Below are 19,760 nucleotides of genomic sequence, written 5' to 3' on the forward strand. Positions count from 1 at the left end.
TTAATAAGTTATTAAGATGTTTTCAACAATATTACTAGGGCGTTCACCGATTCCAACATGGGCGACCCTTTTGGAAACGCATGGAAACGCAACACTTGGGTTGACCCGATTGACAGACTGGTTATATTCCAACAGGGTCTGAGACATTTGCACTGGCGGGCGGCGTTCTTGCCAATTATATGGCTGTTAAGTTGAAAATTGTAACTGTTAAGAGCATTCTATTGTGGTTTTAATATTGAACAATTATACATATACGAAACAGACAAATCTGGTGTCCGAAATAGTAAAAATATTAGTGTGCGATGTGATCAATGTAAGGGGGATATTGGGTGTGCCTCGTATCCCCTACAACAACAAGAAGTTCGAGAGCGATGAGGCCGCCACCTACTGGCTTCAGGATGTCGTCGAATCTAAATCAACAATATACTACCGCCGCTACTTTCTCGGAAACGTAAGTACCTGCCGCTTTACTTCTCTCACCCTGCCTAGCCTGGCCTGGCCTAGCCAGACCTGACCAGACCTGACCTGGCCTAGCCTTACCTAGCCTAGTCTTACCTAGCCTAGTCTGACCTGGCCTAGTCTGATGGTCTAGCCTTACCCAACACTAATCACCACACGTGACAGCCCAAACGAATCGCAAATAAGTACACATAACAAGTCATATGCCCGGACACTTTCACCTTGGGGACTGAGTGGTAACTATTGTATAGAAGAGCCGGCTCCCTGAGAGTGGTAAGAGGGCGTGATAAGAGGCTAACGTGTGGTCTTGAAGGAAGTCGATAAAGCAGACAATTTTCAAAAGGAAGGGCAGCATAACGAGCAGACAGGAATGGACAGACAGTCGGTTATCCCATAATGTGTAATACGCCCCACACAGCATGGGTGGAGTGGGGGGGGGGTTGTAGCAGGGCACAGTATGGTGATGGTGCGGGTGAAGTACACACCCACTGAATTCCTGCCATCAATAATTGTTTTTTTTTTTTTTTTTTTTTTTTGAGATATATACAAGAGTTGTTACATTCTTGTACAGCCACTAGTACGCGTAGCGTTTCGGGCAAGACCTTAATCCTATGGTCCCTGGAATACGATCCCCTGCCGCGAAGAATCGTTTTTTCATCCAAGTACACATTTTACTGTTGCGTTAAACAGAGGCTACAGTTAAGGAATTGCGCCCAGTAAATCCTCCCCGGCCAGGATACGAACCCATGACATACCTTAGACATAGACATAGACATAGGTTTTCATAACCATTAGAACAATGGCATCCCTCCAGCCACCATCCTTCCACTGACCCCCTCCTCTGGTCCTCCACCTCAGACAATAACCCCCCACACCCCCTCTCCCTTCCAGACATCAGCATGTCAAAATCAGTACCATAATGTGTTTAAACTATTTAAACTAAGTCATTGTGTATCTCAAGGTATCTTAATTCATTTGAAAGTGTACATGTGCATTCGTTCATATACTCGCCTAATTGTGCTTGCTGGGGTTGAGCTCTGGCTCTTTAGTTCCACCTCTCAACCGTCAATCAACAGGTGTACAGGTTTCTGAGCCTATTGGGCTCTATCATATCTACACTTGAACCTGTGTATGGAGTCAGCCTCCACCACATCACTTACTAATGCATTCCATTAGATATAATCATATATGATTACACAATCATAATCATTCCATACACATAATCATATATGTGTACGTCAACGTATACATACATGCGTATATATACCTCATATTAAAATACTGATAAACGAATGACCATGAACAAATTAATTTATAATTGTAGCATTATATATAATTTTAATAGACTAATTACGTGTTTATACATTTGAATGGTCCAGACAGGTGGCCAGCCTTGGACATATACACTTCTGGTAGGCACAATGACCTCATGTTAGACCCTTGATAGATTATGTGAGAGAGAGAGAGAGCTGGGGCAGGGAGGTGCGTGCCCCAGGGAGATAATCCATGCCCATGCCCCGCCTCGAGGTCAGTTCTCGAGTCACACCAAGAATAACAATCGAGCAAGTTGTCCTGACCAGGATGTGGCATATTAGGGAGGGTTGAGGAATAGGAAGCCTGTCTGATAGGGCTCTTGGCAAGCAGCTCTCCCTCAGTCTACCTATCTATATGGAAAAAATGTATCTAGGCCCTCCTCCCCCCTGCCTATTCTCTCTCCCCCACCTTTCTTCCTACATTTCCTCCCTCCTTCCCTCCCCCTCACTGGTGAGAGAGTAGGAGTGTGAGAGTGGTTAGAGAACTCGTAGTTCTCACGCTCGTGAAATTGTCTGCGACCCTGGAGGAGTAGAGCGGAGGGGGGGGGTGAAAGTAGGTGACGATGGAGGAGTAGAGGGGAGCATTATATGCAGTGAACGTAGGTGTCTATGGAAGAGTACATCATAGAGGAGGGTGAAAGGAAAGTGACGATGGAGGAGGAGAAGGGAGGGGGTGTGAAGGTAGGTGATGATGGAGGAGTAGAGGGGAGGAGGGGGGCAAAGGTAGGTGTCTATGGAAGAGTACATCATAGAGGGGGGTGAAGGTAGGTGGCGATGGAGTAGAGCAAAAGGGGTGGGGGTTGAAAGTAATCCTGAGTTTAATTTTTTAGTTATATATAGTGACACCTCGGCTTACGAATGAATATTTATGAACTTTTCGGGTTACGAGCCGAATTTCTTTGAAAAATTTGAATCGGGTTACAAACTTTGCCTCGGGAAAGGAGTTTGTTGATACAGTATACGTATGGGCTGACCTAGCGCGTGGTGGCATGGTGATCGCGCCTCAGTTTACCAGTGTCTCCTGCCTAGTAAGTATCGTGCCTGAATTCTTTGTAAAGCATTACATTTGTTTTGGGATTTTTGGCTATTTGAACATAAAATTTGTTATGATATATCTTGCCATGAGTCCCAAGAAAGCCAGTGGTAAGGTTCAAGCCAAGAAAACACATGCGAGAATGACCATAGAGGAAAAACAAGAGAGCATTCATAAACATCAAAATGGTGCACAGGTTGTTGAACTAGCTAGGCAGTACAACAAATCTATGTCAACAATATGCACTATACTTGCTAAGAAAAAGGACATTATGAGCATTAAAGTGGCAAAAGGCATATCAACAATCCCGAAACAAAGAACACAAACACTTGAGGATGTTAAAAAGTTTTTATTAATTTGGATACACAACAAGGAGTTAGCAGGTGATAGCATTTCAGAGGCCATCATTTGTGAGAAACCAAGGCATTTGCATGAAGACCTTTTAAAGAAAACCCCTGGAACGAGGGGGGGGGGGGAATCAAGTTTGAAAATGTGAAAAGTTTGTGTGACAATAGAGCCTCGTGGAAATGTAATGGGGGGGGGGGTGATGATCGTATGGTAGTAGTGAATGTCAAGTAAAGCAAAGTAAAGGTAGAAGGAGGAAAGAGGAGGAGGGATGGGTGGATTAGAACATGGGGAGGTTGAGGCAGGAACTGAGGTAGAGAGAGAGGCGAGCGGGAATAGAAAACGGGGAGCGAAACGGGGAGGCAGGAGGGAGAGAGAAGAGGAGGAGTAGAGTGATGTAGGAGGAATAAAAAGAAAGGGGAGAGTAGACTGATTTTATTCTACTCTATCGATGATGTTATACTATACTGATATTCTAAGATGTTCTAATGTTTGCTGCCACCACCTGTCATTGAATCTAAATTCACTTCCACTTAAACAATGCGACAGGAACACTGCTTAATTTAGTTATCTCTCACGTGTTCATCAAGATATCTCTCTAGCCTTAACTCTTACTTGTGGGGACATTGATTCAAAAAGAGGACTGAACAAAAGTCAAGTTTGTTATTCTACACATAGATGTTTATTACCAAATTATTTCATTATTCCAAATTCCAGCAATTGATATTTAACACTGACATTCTATTATTTAACACAATATTGACCAAATTAAAAGGGGGGGGGTCACCCACTCCATACACGCCCACACCATACATGGCTAAATGGTTCAGCTCGTCACCACTAAGACACCCAATCAAGACAATGCATTACTGACACTCTTACCTCACAACTCAGACGGATACACCCTGAGGGTGCCTGGAGTGTCACCCGTCAGGGTGAGGAAGCTGGCCGGTCACCCTCTCTCTGTGTAAGGTGGTTGCTAACTGAATCCTCTCAGCCATCCCCAACGTGGGGGAAGCCGTGTACTCTCTTCCTCATGCCCAAATAAGGCCTGAGAAGCAAAACTAACCCTTATAGGACCCAGGCGGGTCCTGCCGTATACAAGGCTCTCCTTGTTCAATAGTACTCCCGTCAGCAAAAGCCAGGCCGGCCAACTCCTCCACTACCGCAGCCTCCTCGCCAACACACACACACACGCACGCACACATACACACACCCACAATTATAATTCACAATTATACATGAAGAGTGCAAAATACTTGCACTGTTACAGAAAACTTTTGCTGTGGTCATTACTTGGTGGAATGCACCCAGGATGGAGTATTAGGGCTATACATCTTTTAAATCATAAAAGTAATAAACATTTCCCATCAACCTTACAAACAATATTAACCTATTTTCATGTATTTCCCCCATGTGCATTTTAACAAAGTTGCTAAATTGCCTTTATCATTCTGTAAAATTTCAATTACAGTACTGTATGTATAATTTTGTTAGTATAAATGGACTGAATATTCTGAAATTGCTATTAATTTTACAATTTCAGATTCAAAGGTGGTCTGGACACCCAATTTGGTCAGACAGGTGAAGAGAGCATTTAGGATAGTTCGAAGAGATGAAGATGGTCGCAATTGTGTTCGAAGAGGCAAACGCCCCCCTTTGCTCCTGACATTATGTTCAACCATTGACCTCTGCACACCTAACACAAGGTAGGTTGAAAACTCCTCCTTTATGTCATTGGTACATTAGCCAGAAACTCAGGGCTCATGTAGGAGTATCCCTAAAAAAAAAAAAGTGGCCCCAACAATGCATCCTCCAAGTCTGGAGGATGAGCAGGAGCATTGTCGAGAAGCAGGACCTTGAGTGTCAAACTTTTCTCTAGCAGATATTTTTTGATGGCAGGGCAAACCACTCCACATCACAGTTTTTCTGCACGTTATATATTTTTTAAAACTCTTGGATTTTCGGAATGATACACGAGCAAGGGTTTAATTTTCAAATCGCCACACAGCACAAGAGTTAGCCTATCCTGACACAAGTTAGCCCAAGTTAGCTTGTGTCCGGGCAGTGACGTCTCCTGTTGGGTAATGTATGTCCTCTTCGGCAATTTTTTCCAGAATAGCTATGTCTCCTCACAATTAAACACTTGTTGTGGAATGTATCCATCAATACAGCACAGTGTATCTACAAAATTTTAATTTTTTACTTATATATAGTGTCACCTTGGCTTACGAATTAATATTTATGAACTTTTCGGGTTACGAGCCTAATTTCTTCGAAAAATTTGAATCGGGTTACAAACTTTGCCTCGGGAAATGAGTTTGTTGATATGCGTATGGGCTGACCTAGCGCGTGGTGGCATGGTGATCGCACCTCAGTTTACCAGTGTCTCCTGCCTAGTAACTATCGCGCCTGAATTCTTTATAAAGCATTACATTTGTTTTGGGATTTTTGGCTATTTGAACATAAAATTTGTTATTATATATCTTGCCATGAGTCCCAAGAAAGCCAGTGGTAAGGTTCAAGCCAAGAAAACACATGTGAGAATGACCATAGAGGAAAAACAAGAGAGCATTCATAAACATCAAAATGGTGCACAGGTTGTTGAACTAGCTAGGCAGTACAACAAATCTATGTCAACAATATGCACTATACTTGCTAAGAAAAAGGACATTATGAGCATTAAAGTGTCAAAAGGCATATCAACAATCCCGAAACAAAGAACACAAACACTTGAGGATGTTAAAAAGTTTTTATTAATTTGGATACACAACAAGGAGTTAGCAGGTGATAGCATTTCAGAGGCCATCATTTGTGAGAAACCAAGGCATTTGCATGAAGACCTTTTAAAGAAAACCCCTGGAACGAGGGGGGGGGGGGAAAGATGAATCAAGTTTGAAAATGTGAAAAGTTTGTGTGACAATAGAGCCTCGTGGAAAACTTTTGCTGTGGTCATTACCTGGTGGAATGCACCCAGGATGGAGTATTAGGGCTATACATCTTTTAAATCATAAAAGTAATAAACATTTCCCATCAACCTTACAAACAATATTAACCTATTTTCATGTATTTCCCCCATGTGCATTTTAACAAAGTTGCTAAATTGCCTTTATCATTCTGTAAAATTTCAATTACAGTACTGTATGTATAATTTTGTTAGTATAAATGGACTGAATATTCTGAAATTGCTATTAATTTTACAATTTCAGATTCAAAGGTGGTCTGGACACCCAATTTGGTCAGACAGGTGAAGAGAGCATTTAGGATAGTTCGAAGAGATGAAGATGGTCGCAATTGTGTTCGAAGAGGCAAACGCCCCCCTTTGCTCCTGACATTATGTTCAACCATTGACCTCTGCACACCTAACACAAGGTAGGTTGAAAACTCCTCCTTTAAGTCATTGGTACATTAGCCAGAAACTCAGGGCTCATGTAGGAATATCCCTAAAAAAAAAAAAGTGGCCCCAACAATGCATCCTCCAAGTCTGGAGGATGAGCAGGAGCATTGTCGAGAAGCAGGACCTTGAGTGTCAAACTTTTCTCTTGCAGATATTTTTTGATGGCAGGGCAAACCACTCCACATCACAGTTTTTCTGCACGTTATATATTTTTTAAAACTCTTGGATTTTCGGAATGATACACGAGCAAGGGTTTAATTTTCAAATCGCCACACAGCACAAGAGTTAGCCTATCCTGACACAAGTTAGCCCAAGTTAGCTTGTGTCCGGGCAGTGACGTCTCCTCTTGGGTAATGTATGTCCTCTTCGGCAATTTTTTCCAGAATAGCCATGTCTCCTCACAATTAAACACTTGTTGTGGAATATATCCATCAATACAGTATCTACAAAATCTTTAAAATCACGAACAAATCTTTCAGCCCCTACTTTGTCTGAGCTGGCACCCTCACCATGCCGCACAACACTATGAATACCACGTCTTTTTTCAAAATTTCTCAAACCATCCCCTACTCACCTTAAACTGTTTCGTATCTGCAAAACTCGTTCTAGGGGTTTTCTTTATAAGATCTTGCATGAAGATTTCATTGTTGACCAAACCACACACTGGAAATTGAATAGACGACGACATTTCGATCCGTCCTGGACCATTATAAAGTCGATTGTGATGAGATGAGGGAAGCAAGAGCATTAAGTAGGCAAGAGAGAGAGGTGAGGAGATGGCAAGTATGTACGTATGTACATGAATAAAACATGTACATACTTATACATAACGTGTGTAAATAGTGTAATAAACACAATAACAGTATTTTGGGAGGAGGAATGTTGGCGAGTAATGTGTTGGAGGAGGGAGGGAGGACTGGCAGGGTGTGGCAGCTCACTCATGTTTTTTGGGCTCACCATACCAACATAGTGGATCGTTATGGTGAATACATATGTAGATGGGTATATACAATGTGTGTATATAGTGTAATAACAGCAAAAGCACTGTTTGATTGTAGAATATGTCGCATATATGAAGCCCATAATTTTGAGCATAGCGATGTTCTATACTTTGAATTATATAAATTCCACAAATTGCACACTTTTAAATAATATTACAGCAAAAAAAAAGGAAGAAATGAATGAGAAACTTCAAAATAATTGCGCAACATTTTATTCGCAGCAACTGCCGTCGCACGGGGTGGCGGGGCCGACAGACCCCCATCGCTCCAACGCTCGGCGCCCAAAATTTGCTCAACTTCCCAGCTCCATCGCAGCTAAAGTAAGTCACATACAATATTTTTTGTTTAGTTTCCCCGTGATCAGACTCTGCATTTTAACAATATAAGAAGAGAAAAATATTTTTGGAAAGAATTTATTTCTTGTGCACCAGGATGTTATTTGGAGACAGAGCAGTTCAGTGGTTAACTACTAAATTTTTTTTCTCCCACACACGCACCCCCCCTAGGAAGCAGCCTGTAACAGCTAACTCCCAGATACCTATTTACTGTTAGGTAACAGGGGTCATCCCCTTTTGTACAAAGAATCTGCTAAAGCTTTTAGGGCTAATCTTTGACACTCGTTTGTCTTTGTCGCCCCATATTTTTTACGTCTGAGTTGAATGCTCTAAGGCCCTTAACTAACTTTAGGTCATGTCCCATACTTCTTGGGGAGCTAATCGACACTGCTCCTCTCTTTACATTCCTCTCTCGTTCTGTCTAAACTCGATTATGGCCCTGTTTACTCGTCTGCTTCTCCTTCTACCCTTCACCATCTGGACACACTGCATCATACTGGGTTACGGCTCAGCTCTGGTACCTTTCCTTCGACACCTACCCTAAGCCTGTATGTTGAAACTGGCGTCCTGTTTCTACAGGATCGCCATGATCGCTACTGTCTTCTCCACCTTGCACGGTCCTTACAGCACCCTCACTCTTGTTTATGTCATGCCTTGACCTTTACCCATCCTGTGGTTCCTGTTCCCCTTCCCCACCTATCTCTTTCTGTACGGTTGTCTCTCTTACAAAATGCTCTTTCAGTTTGTGTTACAAATATTTCCCCTCGTGTCATTCCGTCTTTGCCCCTATGGAGGGGTCCCCGTTCCTAAATTCTGTAAGCCTTGACCCACATGACTAAAACTTTTACCCCTCCTACAGTTCTAAATCACCTTTTCCTTGAACACTTTTCTTCACACTTCCACTCTATTTCCGTCTTCACCAATGGGTCTTAAGTCTGCAGACGGTGTAGGCTACTCTGTTGTTTTTCCTGACTGCACCTTTGTGTCTCCTGCCTCCGGAGACTAGCATCTTCATGACAGAACTTTATGCTATTCTCTATGCTCTTCATCAACTCTTTTTCCTGCTGTCAATCCTCCTCTGTGTTTGTAGTTGACACTTGCAGTGCCCTCATGGCTCTAGAATCCTTGAATCCAGTCCATCCTTTGGTAGTTGAAATTCAACATTGGCTGTTTCTTATCTCCAGTAGATTTAAGACAGTGGAATTTCGCTGGATTCCCACCCATATTGGTGTGTTCTTAAATGAGCGTGCGGACACTGCCGCTAAGGAAGCTATCCGTACCTGTCCCATCTCCCGTAAAGGTATTCCTTATTATGACTTTTACCCAGTTATTCATTTCCCCATTCTTGCCCGTTGTCAGGGTTGTTGGTCTTCTGTTACTGGTAACAAACTGCGTGCTCTTAAGAGTAGTGTGTTCCCGTGGCCTTCCTCCTACCACCGTAACCGATGGTGGGAAACGGCTCTGGCGAGGTTGTATATTGGTCATACACGTTTAACTCACGGGCACTTAATGGAGCGCCGCCCTGCTTCTTATTGTCCAAACCGTTGTCTCTACATGTCCTGACTTCCAGGACTTACGTGTCTTGCTTCCCCACCATCCCTCACTGTCAATTGTCCCTCGATAAAATTCTTGGTAAATTCAATACCTTTGATATTGTTCGCCGTATGCATTTTTGTTCTTGTATTGGCGACGTTAGTGATATTTAGCGCACTATGATTATCCCACACATTTGATGGTTTGATAATTAGTGTACTGTACAGTACTTTGGTTTGGAATGTATCAAATAAAGTTGTTTCATGTATTCAAATGTGTGAGAAAATCCACTGGGGCTGTGAGATGAAGCAAACCTGTAACAAAGGCATTGCCAGTTGCATACTCTACCACCACTGATGGTAAAAGTCTTACAACTGGATATCTTGTGTGACGGGTTATGGTATCACAGCTATACTGAACCAAGATGGTATGGCTCTCCCTCACATAAATGAAAGAAATGCTGCTATTGGCCTTGCAGTGTGTAAGTTGCAGGTGGAAACAAATGAAAATTATCAAATATATAATTAAACAATTTACTGAAATAGTAATGAACAAAAATAACACATGACAATACTTGACTATCATGTAATACAAAGGTGAACAAGTTAGTATGACCTTAAATGCAAAAAATAAACTATAAGCAATGAATAAAAGTATGAAGATATACTGGTGTTCTGAAGACAGCTACCATACCACCATGGCATCAGTCACACGACGTTGGCTGGAAGCGGACGACGGGTTAGAGACACGAAGGTGATCCTAGAGCACTAAGGGAGAGATTGCCTCTCCAGGGAGGCAGCGCTCTTTATATAGTCCGGCGGTGATGACTCATCCAGTGTCAACACGAGGTGGACATCTGGTCAACTAGCAAACTGCTCATTGTGGCTGGCGGTGCCTTTGTGTTGAGCTGTACCACTGTCAGTTGAAGGCGGCTAACTGCTTGTTTGTGGGGACAAACTGCCAGTTAGCAGTGGCGCCCGGCTTGCCTCTGAGTCATACCAGGCCGTGCCAGGCCCTGGGGGGTATGGAGAGGTGGCAGGACTGATGACTCTTCTGGGCTGGTGTAGATGTATAATACTTCCAGTGCAGAGGCATTGAAGGTGAAGGGAAAAGGCAGTTCCACTGCTATGCAGGGGATTCACGTGACACTTGTGAAGCCACAAAGTCTGGAGGCCCTACTGAAGCCAGTCCAAGTATTAAATAAAACCCCTGAAGTACGCCGGTGAAGGGTAAAGTGAAGGGTGAAGCAAGACCGTATGCCCCAACTTCAGGCACACACAGAAAATCACATTTTGGTCCCGCCTCTCAACTGTGTATTTGAAGTTGGGGCGTTTGGTGTTGAACTGCTTCAGCCTTCACCTGAATGCTTGTAGGTCTTACGTAAGACGTTGACTCTAGGAGGGGCCTCAAAACTTGCTGTGATTTATGGGGAAATCCGGTTGTAAGACTTTTACAAAGTCAGTAATGGTACTGTAGTAGAGTATGCAGCTGACAATGCCTTGGGCAAGGGTTCATGTCGCCTCACAGCTCCAGTGGATTTTCTGCTTGGTATATATCATGTTGTGATTTTGTGTGTGTACCGTATTGTTATGATCGCCGTCTGATAAGTCCTTTCTGGCCTCGAGTCATTTTTACCCACCTAGAAAGATTACAGATGGCCAAAGCAGTTATTTAAGTTAAGAAGGGACAAGTCTTAAACAGAATTTTGCATAATATTTGACTGTAAAGGGGTAAATTGAGGTAGATTGAAAAACAAAATGGTGAACCGGGCAGGCGGTACTCACAATTAGGCGAGTACACTCGGGAACTTTTAAAGTGCAACCAAACATGCTTTAGGCTCTCACAACAAGAGGTGAGTGGTGGTAGCTCAGGTGCTCAGACAATCAGAGCACCTAAGGAGGGAGGGCAGGAGTGAGAGTGGGGTGGTATGTGGAAGTTTGGTGACAGTTGTGTGTAGTTTGTTCATCTTCATTGTAAGTTTCATGGCTTGGTGTGCATTTCCCTAGTAAATTTAATTAGGGAAAAATTCAGGTGTTTGATTTTTTAAATCAACTTTTTAAATGTTGAGTTGTTAAAGCCTCAAAGTGCATGGAGTAGGTTTGGGAGTATGACATCCTCATGCTGTTGCGTGCTCGCGTGAGGTGGCAAAGGTGATGTAAAGTTGTGGGGTGTACATGCTTGGGACGTCCTCGCTTGGCGATGGCTGGTGTTAGACCTGTGTGTTTGTCGGTTGTTGAAAAGTCATCATGATTTGCTGTTATGGTATTGAGTTTACATTGTTCATCTTGTAATTAATACTGTAGTGCCATATCTAGGGCTACCATTCGTAGGTTTAAAATGTCTACTACAAACAGTTGTCCAATGAGTTTTAATAGGAAACATCATCCACCAAGTACCATTGTACAATTATATTAATTGATAGTATATGGATTGTGCAGAACTGCTTAGAATGATCTTTAACACTTGGCTATATTGGTCATGTCAAATACCTGCACGGTGAATGCTCAAAGACCCTTTCTTTATTCAGTGTTGTCACATACCTCATGGGGGTATGGATAGGCAAACACTCATTCGGTTAAACTTGCCTTGTAGTACTTTCAGAGCTCAGTAATTTGGAATCTGGTTAGCACTTTCCAAATAAATTGACCTTTAAAGTGAATTCCTATTTAGGTTTAAAACGTCATACCGAATGAGAAACTCGGATTATATAGCCGAACACCAGAAATGTTGTTATTCAATTTGGTTGCCTAAAGCACATTCAAGGACTACACATTACATGGCATTCCAGGATTCCTCTATACCTTGCCTTATGCTGTAAACATTGCCACAATCCTGTGTTTTATTGATTTAAATGGCCACAGGGAGGCATACAACACTGCAGATTATGATGTCATTAGTTATCCACTGTGCTGACAAGTTGGGTGACTCTGATGTTCGTTGACACCTGTATCGTGCTTCAATTTAATCGCCAGGAGATCACCCTCTCACTAGACTCGTCTGTAGGAAGTACAGTATAGTATCTCAAATTACCTTGGATCATAAATAGCATAAGACTTGGGGGTAGGAGAGGGTTGCAGTGTTTGTCATGGCTCTCAGTTGTTCCTAGTATTAGGCAATTTAGTTCTGGAATCATTTTTGTTGGCCAATGTTAAACTTTTTCGAAAGTAGATGTTTTTCTGAAAGGGAAGTGGGGGGGTGGACCTCTATGCTTGGATACAGTTATCTAAGTGAATACTTAGATTTATACAGTAGAATAACTACCTTCTTTTCCTTAGTCAAAAAGGTTGCTTGTTTATTTCTAGGGACTTGTATTTTCTGTTATTTTTAACTGCAGCAACTTTCAGTGAATGATAGATTCTTACTGAAAGGACCTTTACTTCATTGTTGTTGCTTTATGGTCATCTCATTGTGTACAGGGATTCCGCGAAGCTTTTGGGGGTTAGTCTTTGACACTCGTTTGTCTTGGTCAGCCCATATCTCTTGCCTCCGAGTTGAATGCTCTAAGGCCCTTAACCTCCTTAAGGTTTTGTCCCATACTTCTTGGGGAGCGGATAGGCGCACGCTCCTCTATTTGCACTCCTCTCTCGTCCTGTCTAAACTCGATTATGGTTGCCCTGCATACTCTTCTGCTTCTCCTTCTACTCTTCGCCGTCTTGATGCTTTGCACCGTACTGGGTTGCGTCTCGGCTCTGGTGCCTTTCGTTCGACTCCCGCCCTTAGTTTGTATGTTGACACTGGCTTTCTCTCTCTTCAGGACTGCCGTGATTGCTACTGTCTTCGCTATCTTGCGCGGTCCTTCCAACATCCTTCTTCTCGCCTCTGTCGTGCATTGACTTTTCCTCCTCCTGTGGTTCCTGTTCCTCTTCATTGTCTCCCACTTTCTGTCCAGTTATCTCGCTTACAGGATTCTCTTTCTGTTCATATTTCTAATGTTTCTCCTCGTATTGTTCCTTCATTACCTCCGTGGAGAGTCCCCCTTCCCAAGTTTTGTACGTCCTTGACTTGTATTACTAAAGCCTTTACCCCTCCTACAATTCTGAAAAGCCTCTTCCTTGAGCACTTTTCTTCGCACTCCCACTCTATTTCCATCTTCCCTGATGGGTCTAAGTCTGCGGATGGTGTGGGCTACTCTGTTGTTTTTCCTGACCGTACTTATATGTGTAGCCTCCCTTCGGAGGCTAGCGTCTTTACAGCAGAACTTTATGCTATTCTCTATGCTCTTTGTCTCTTGCTTTCTCATTCCTCCTTTGTGGTTGTAGTTGATTCTCGTAGTGCCCTCATGGCTCTAGGGTCCTTTAATCCTGTCCATCCGGTGGTCATTGAGATTCAACATTGGCTGTTTCTTATTTCTAGTAAATTTAAATCAGTAGAGTTTTGCTGGGTTCCCAGCCATATTGGTGTTTCAATGAGCGTGCGGATGCTGCCGCTAAGGAAGCTATCCGTTCTTGTCCCATCTCCCGTAAAGGTATTCCTTATTCTTATATTCATTCTTCCCCGTTGGCAGGGTTGTTGGTCGTCTGTGGTTGGTTACAAGCTGCGTACTCTCAAACTTAGTGTGTCCCCGTGGCCTTCCACCGTAACCGGCGGTGGGACACTGCTTTGGCATGGCTGTGGGTTGGTCATACCCGCTTAACCCACTGTCACTTAATGGAGCGCCGCCCTGCTCCTTATTGTCCGAATTGCGTTGTCCCTCTTACAGTTCTGCATATCCTTGTTGAATGTCCTGACTTCCAGGACGAGCGTGTGTCTTGCTTTCCGACCGTCCCTCGCCCCTCGATAGAATTCTAGGTGAATCGGATACTTTTGATATCATTTGCCTTATGCGTTTTTGTTCTCGTATTGGTATTCTTTGTGATATTTAGCACCCTCTGATTATTTCGCACTTTGATGGTGCTACATGGCCTTCCCGGTTTGGTGCCTTCTTTTGGTAATTACCTTACCTTCATTGTTGTTTCATTTTAATGTGGTAATTGTGATATGGATTGTTCTGGCTCACGTGCAAGGTCTTGGATTTTTTTCTGTTTTATGTTAAGAAATTGCCAGTCTTGTTACTATTTGTAGAGTTAGAGATCTGCATTAAGGCCTCAATATTATATTCTTTATTGTTTTTATAACATGTTATCAGCAATTTTTGTGGTTGGTAATATTTAGATTTAATGTCAGTGATGCATATGACAAGGGTTAAGACCCCTTGTGGTATGACAGGACCTTGCAGATGTTAGGTCAAACTAATTGTTTGAAAGGGCAAAACAGATTACTGTCAATGATGGTTTTAATCTAGGTAAAATATTTCAGAATATCTGACGAGTTTGGCAGACAAATCATTTAAGAGCTTTGATTAAATTTAAGTTACCAAAGACTTTGAAGCATCTATACAACATGGTTTTCACAGTCACTTTTCTAATGTTTTGTAAATTTAACAATGATCTTTAGTCAATTTAATCATAATTTGTACAAAGTTTAGGTGTTTTATAGCTTTAAATTTTCATATTTGAAAGTAAACTAAAATATTGATTAAAGTTTCTTCCACTTTAATATTTCAGACTAATTTGCAATATTTGTTAGTTTATGTAAATTGAATAGGTAGTCCACTTATACATCTTTTCAATGCATTTTGCATGCACCTATGTAACAAGTTACAAATGGTAAAATTTACCTAAGTATTTATTTTCAAAGCAAAAAAATTTCAGATGTTTAAACATTGCATCAATAGTAGTAAACAATAATTTCAGGATAAGGTATATAAAGTAGTTTCATTAAAATTGTTTTATTTAATAAGTTTTACATATAGTATTTATAATACATCTAATATTTATTACCATTTCAGGTTGTGGGACAGATGCTCCTAGATGAACAGAAGATCCAAAAGGCCAAGACAACTCCAGAGACAATCACCTGTAAAAGAAAAATAAACATTAAACAGGGACACTACTTTTATTATCACCAATGCCTAATAATAAGCCAGAAAAATCCTAACTCCCAATCTTTTAAGATTGTCTCAGCAAGGCCTATCCCTTCCTCATATTGTAGTTCAGAGCTTGTTCCCTGAATGGGTGCATTACATCCACCACTCTAGTGCCATCAACACATTGTACATATGCTTTACCAAAAGCACTGTACAATGTATTCCAGGCACTAGAGTTTTAGATGCATGCACCCATTCAGCAAACAAGCCCTGTAAGAATTAACAATGTCACCATTGTTAAGGGTCCCTAAACCTATGCAATTCTAGTCCATCTATTAGATGGGTAGTAGAGCAAAGCTCTGAAAAAGCCAGGACAGGGAAATCTGCAGGACTGCCTGGTCCCCTTCTATGAAATGGGGTAGGATCAGTACAAACTGCATCAATCCCTGTGGGTTGTAACAGTAGGACATAATTACACACCTATAAATGGACTAGATAAGAGAATTAAGATTAACTGTCATTGATATAGCTAAAACATGGAATTCAAACTCACCCACTTTGTAGATTTCCTTTTGCAGAGTAAAGGAGCCTCACTCCAAGTCAGTCCATGCATCATAATCACCATCTGAAAAATGTAAACAAATTAACTTCAGATTTAAAACTGATCTAGCTTTACTTTTAAAATTAGCATTCAGTACTTTAAAAATTCAAATGGAAAATGTTTAATTTCTTTAAGGAATTAACATTACCTACATTCTAGTAGTAAAGATCTAATTTAGCCATATAAATATATATGGCATCACAAAAATTTGCCACGTTTCAGTAAATGTCATTTGAGAAACTATCTCCAACTGCACTTCAATGGCAATTGACATTTATCTTTAGCCAATGCTATATTGTTTAAGTTATAACAATTTTTTTACTTTTATCCAAATCTATTCAAATTAACCTTTACTACAACTCGCCTGATTCTGTTGAACCAACTGACAGAGGGACTTCTGGACTTTCCAAACCACATTCTGGAAAACATTATAATTTTAAAAACCAAGCTAAAGTAAACATTGAATATTTTTTTTTACTTTCAAGGGAAAAATACCATCACTTAGAACAAAACTTTCCCTGCCATTAACTTATTTGACTCCTGATTACCCTTAACAGTGTTGTACATTTATAGATTAAAGCTTAAACAAACATTTAATGTTAACCAAATAAGATTTACATTTCATTAAAATTGTATTAATAAAACACCCTCACCTATGCTGTTTAAGATCTAATGCCCCACATTACAATCTTCACAATTTCAACATTACCATTCTATTCAATACATTCCTGAAAGGAATGAATTTGCAGATATGGTACCCACTAGCCTAAGCCTAGACTTTTCCATACCCATTCAATTCCCATACCCTAATATTTAACAGTTTTTTAGCAATTAACTTTTACCCTCCAATTCCAAGGTACACAACACTACTTACTCTAGATCTGCAAGTATTTTTCTGCAGCTCTTTCTTGCCAGGACCTTCCACAACCTGTCATGTGAACAGTAAATGTTACTAAAAACTTATTTGCATAGCGATGTTATTTTGTTCATACCTGTACCACCAGTTTAACAGTCGCCGTTTTAAATGGCACTAAGTATCTTTGTCTTTATTAATTACAAACAAAGCTATAGTCATTTAAAGTCAACATCCTATAAAAATTTATTTTCTAACAACTTTAGTTATGAACATTATTTTTCTGGAACATTGCAAACTTAAACTATGTATAACATTTGAGTAAAAGCAATACAAAATTTATATATACAAATCTTTATTCTTTTACAACCACTGCTTACTACTAGGTGGACAAATTTATTCTTTTGAAAGTCATGTACCAAGCTTTTTAGTCTGAAAATTCATAATTAACCCAACTATACTACCAAGACAATGTGATTTTACTAAATTTAGTAATATTTACACTAGCAATTATACAAGGCCATATTCTTTCCAGTTATCACCAAACTTCTGCAGGTGTAAGGCTCTATCTCCCCCATCTGCAGCACTTATGACCACACTTGGTCTTTATTATAAATTTCTTTATGGACCTCCTACAGTTCTGCCAAGGGAATGATTAACACACCTTGCAAGCCAACTAATATTAAAGTTTGAAATATTTATTAAAAGCAGAAGTTTTTATCATATGGGGTGTTATTTTAGAAGAATGGGTGGTGTGATTGTTATGGTTGAGTAACATGGTACAAGAGGGCAAGTAGTTGCTGAGCAAGTATGCCAATTTCAATTTCTAGCAAACTGGCAGATAGAGCAGAAGTGCACACTTTTTCTGCATAGATTCTAATGGCAGTAAAGTTCCTATTAGAGTTACTAGCCACCATTCACTAATGACTAGGGGAAGTTAGCTCAGAGCATCTTTGATGGCAACGAAAATGTTGCCCCCTTCAAAAAGTTAAGCTTGTCTACAGCATTTCCTTTTTAATTAACTATGTAAGGGGGAAGATTCTGAATAGCAAGTGCCAATAGGCTGTGCCACTGGTTTATGGCAAAAGATTCTGTAGCAATAGAACTATAAGCCACACTCCCCCCCCACTTTCCTCCCAACTGGTCAGTGTCAAAAGGGGGGGGGGGTCCATTTACTGTACCACTTACATTTTGGTGTGGGCTTCATTCACTATTCTGATGTTGGCTGGAACATTTGTGCCAGCTGCTGGTTTGAAAGGGAGGCATACCATGTGCCAATTCAGGAAGCTTTCCACGTTCCTCACTGCATGTCAGCTCAGGACCTCACTACCATGTTGGGAGGCAGTTGAAGACTAACCAATCAACATCCCAGGCTGGAGAGCAGTGCCAGCTCGGGGACAATTTACCACCTGCAAAAAATTTAATACTCTTAACAATCTACACCATCTATCTCATCTTTACCTAGCCCCCAAACCTTACATGTGTCAGCATTAAACTGCATCTGGTAGTCTTAACCATTTCAAAACTATATAGGGCATCGGTATTTTGTTTGCCAATTCTGCAACTATTGCAGTCTAAACCATAATCTTGCGAATAACCCAGGTCCAAGGAGATCTTTTAGGCACTACTTACAACACTTCTCCCAACTTAACCCCATTTATACTAATTTCCTTTGGTATAGCCATGACCTAATCAGCTTCAGTCAGCATTCCCAATGATCCGAGCCCCTATCAATTTTGCGCCACTATCAAAATCTGCTGAAGTAAAGGTACACAAAATCACAAACCTTATCACTATATCCTCAACTATGCAACCTAATCCATGAACATTTAGTAAAAACTACGCGATTCATGTATCTAGTCATGTTTCTCAAAAAGTAGAGAAATGGCACTTGCAATGTTAGATTCTAGTATACATCTCAAAAAATATTTTGCATCTTAAAAAAAAAAAAAAAAAAAAAAAAAAAAACTTTCCTCACAATAGACTAAGCTAATTGGTCACTAACTTAAGCGTTAAAGTTAACTCAAACTTTTCCTTTAAAACTTGCTATATTTGGAACTTTCCACGACCGGCCTTTACCCGACATAATTAAATAGGGTAAAAACGGTATATTAAATGCAGTAAAACTACGGTAAATTCAATATGATAAACTTGCATTCTTTAAGCATGGGCTGCATAGTAAGTGAACTAAACTAAATGCTAAGCACCCTGGCAAACCACTTCGTTCTATTCAATTTATTTTTTATCACTTTGTCCGGCTAGAATTTTTAGATTAGATTAAAGGAATACCCTCCCTGGTAACGGCTGAACTAGTTAACCAAATACAAATATTTAGGTAAAATACTTTCATAAAACCCGTCTACTTCCCCCACCAGTAGACTTGTTCAGCTAAAGGCATAATGTAATGTTCCACTTTAGTAAATAAAGACTTCAAAAAAAACTACCCCATCTGTGTAGTTACCGGTTACCTGACATTCTACGCTTAAAATAACCCATCTATTCCCCATAATTGTTCGATATAACTTACCTCTCACCCGCTGGTCGAGTACACAGCAGTATATATCCTCCTCCATCACTCACCGCGTGGATACTATTTCACTCTGGCCGCAAATTGCCTCAAATCACCTACGTTGTCCATAAACATATATAGAAGAGCAACTGACCGTAATACTTGTATAGTGATCGTCACATAACGTGGGAACATTAGTAGTACTGCTGTCAAAACATAGATGGCGCCAGAACAAACGGTAATTCCTATGGACTCGCCTAGTTATGCATAGGGAATTGGGCTTCAACTGTTTGGTCCCGCCCCTCAGCTGTATTCACCTAGTTGTACTCACCTAATTTGTGCTTGCAGGGGTTGAGCTTTGGTTCTTTGGTCCCGACTCTCAACCGTCAATCAACTGGTGTATAGATTCCTGAGCCTACTGGGCTCTATCACATCTACATTTGAAATTGTGTATGGAGTCAGCCTCCACCACATCA

The 19,760-nt window shown here is 40.9% G+C and overlaps 2 long non-coding RNA genes across 2 annotated transcripts; one reads left to right on the forward strand and one right to left on the reverse strand.

Moving 5' to 3' along the window:
• Window positions 1-4: 4 nt before the first annotated feature.
• Window positions 5-15,342, forward strand: LOC138359774 (uncharacterized). The gene is made up of 5 exons (XR_011226066.1): window positions 5-451; window positions 4,697-4,859; window positions 6,360-6,522; window positions 7,770-7,868; window positions 15,244-15,342. It is a non-coding gene; the product is annotated as an uncharacterized lncRNA (long non-coding RNA).
• Window positions 15,168-19,457, reverse strand: LOC138359775 (uncharacterized). The gene is made up of 6 exons (XR_011226067.1): window positions 19,303-19,457; window positions 17,964-18,184; window positions 16,797-16,850; window positions 16,287-16,340; window positions 15,875-15,946; window positions 15,168-15,311 (listed from the first exon to the last, which is right to left on the reverse strand). It is a non-coding gene; the product is annotated as an uncharacterized lncRNA (long non-coding RNA).
• Between the last annotated feature and the right edge of the window lie 303 nt (window positions 19,458-19,760).

This window comes from Procambarus clarkii, chromosome 93 (genome assembly GCF_040958095.1).
Source record: "Procambarus clarkii isolate CNS0578487 chromosome 93, FALCON_Pclarkii_2.0, whole genome shotgun sequence".
In the NCBI taxonomy this organism is placed as follows: domain Eukaryota; kingdom Metazoa; phylum Arthropoda; class Malacostraca; order Decapoda; family Cambaridae; genus Procambarus; species Procambarus clarkii.